Source organism: Mesocricetus auratus, unplaced genomic scaffold, assembly GCF_017639785.1.
Source record: "Mesocricetus auratus isolate SY011 unplaced genomic scaffold, BCM_Maur_2.0 Super-Scaffold_100022, whole genome shotgun sequence".
In the NCBI taxonomy this organism is placed as follows: domain Eukaryota; kingdom Metazoa; phylum Chordata; class Mammalia; order Rodentia; family Cricetidae; genus Mesocricetus; species Mesocricetus auratus.
This window is the reverse complement of record NW_024429203.1, coordinates 18,824,608-18,826,972: the sequence shown is the minus strand read 5'-3', so window position 1 is coordinate 18,826,972 and position 2,365 is coordinate 18,824,608.

The window sequence follows — 2,365 nt, the reverse complement described above, 5'->3', positions numbered from 1 at the left end:
TATCTTACTATGCGTTGTTGGTCAGGAAGCTACCTATACCTCCACAAAGCAATACATTTCCCACTAGGCTGGAAACGATCTTCCTATTGGTTAGGCTCATCATGCCAGAGAGGCTACTGGGGGAGAATTGTCATCAACCGTCTTACTCATCTGTCGAGTAGTGTATAATACTCACTAGGCAGGATGAGCCTACTGGTGCAATAATGTCAAATCTGTTATAGGAATAACCAACTACTTCCTGATTGGATTTGATGTGCTTTCCACAGGAAGGAATTCAAGTGCAGTACCATAAACTCAAAACAAAACAAAAACAAACAAACAGCCAGGCGTTGGTGGCGCACGCCTTTAATCCCAGCACTCGGGAGGCAGAGGCAGGCAGATCTCTGTGAGTTCGAGACCAGCCTGATCTACAGAGTGAGTTCCAGGACAGCCTCCAAAACAATACAGAGAAACCCTGTCTTGAAAAACCAAAAACCAAACAAAAACAAAAAAAAACCAACCAAACCCCCCAAAACCAGTGTCTGATGAGGTCATAGGCCCTATTGGGGAAGCTTCTGAGTTCTTTTTTTTTTTTAATGTGTATGATGTGCCTGTTAAATTGCCTTCTAAATAATTTTTTCTTCGTATGCTAAACCTTCTGTGAGTTTTGATCAGAGAAGCTTCTTTTTGCAGTGGCCAGAGGTTAGTATAAATGTGTATCTGATCAAGTATGGAGAATGAAATGACTGTTGAATGCCATCTATAAATGGTAAATCTATACCTCACTCCCATGGATCAGTGCATCACAAAAGGAGCAGAAGAAATCTATATACCAAGGACTTGTGATAGTAGTTTGGGAAACTGATCTCCTGGCATGAATGCCTGTTGCACTCTTAAACTCTTAAACTCATAGCACGCGATTACTTTCACAAGCTTGTTGTACAAGTCTGGTTAACGAAAATGTTCTCTAAATGCATCTAGTAAGTATCTCACTTTCTCATGCGGTGGGGCAATATAGGGGTGCTCTCTCCTAGCCTAAAGGTCTGGAATAGACGATCTCTGCCAGCTTCCAAAGAATCACTGGTCACATTTTATCGTTATTTTTCTCCAAAGATAGTGAAAATAATACATATTTTATTAAATCTATCACCTGATTTAGAGTCTGGAGGCAGCAATACTTTATGAAGGTTTTTTTTTTTTTGGTTTTACGAGACAGGGTTTCTCTGTATTGTTTTCGAGGCTGTCGGTCCAGCCCGGCCTCAAACTCACAGCGATCCGCCTGCCTCTGCCTCCCGAGTGCTGGGATTAAAGGCGTGTGCCACCATTGCCCGGCAAAGGTTTTGTTTCTAATGACTTGATGCTAATACAGTTTTCAAAAATTTCCATGGAGCACATATGAATTCATCAGCTCTCTAGGTACTTTGTGGTGGTAATGTTGAAAGATTCTTGGTTATTCCTCATCTATTCATATCTTTGCATAATTCCCTAGCTCTAACAACCTGGGCATTCTGTTTATTTTAGTGGACTATAGCTTTCTCCATATAATGTTAAAAGCCTGTCTTTTTATGTTTACAAAAGACACTAGGGCTTCACTAGTTCTAGAAGCTGGCCCTTGGGAAGAGGCATCCTGTGTTTGGAGCTAGGGTCAGTGGGAATGCCATTTCCTCATCTGAGGTACCATTGCCGGTCCTGATGCTTCACTGTGGTTGTCTTCAGACTTGGGAGCTTGAGCATCTCTCCAGGAGTCTTAGAAAACACAGGCGTTTACAAATGAGACCAGAGACCCACGGTCAGTACAGGAAACCTCAGGGACAATAGCAATGGGAAAGCTGTTTCAACATATACACCAGTTTCAGATTTCCCTTCTGAAGAATTACTTTGACAGATTTTTACTTATTGAAATCAAGCAGACAAATTAGAGAAAAGTCAATGTTTTTCCAGTGTATTCTATGTTCCTTAAGACATTGTATTAAAACATTAGACTATCTTTTGAGTGGCATTTCTCACAGGACAAATTATGTTTACACTTTAGCTATGTGGTTGAAAAAAATGCCAGAATATTAGTCTCTTGTGCAGACTCCAGGCTTGGCCCTCTGTGTACACATTCTACGCAGAGCTATGCTGACCACTCCAAGCCCTCATGATTGTAGAAAACAATTTCATCCTTCTAAATCTAGTTCAAGTAGAAATATTCTTCAGGGGCATCAGAAACCTGAAGCTCTAAGAAGTGATTAGGCAAAGCATAAATTGCGGCACTTGGCTACAAGCATCACTCTATTTATTCTGTCTGTACGTCCACCAATGGCTGGCACGGGCAGGTGTGTTGCTAATCCACCGCACTCCCCGGTGATTGTGAACCAGGCAGAAGAAAGCAGGCACACATGTC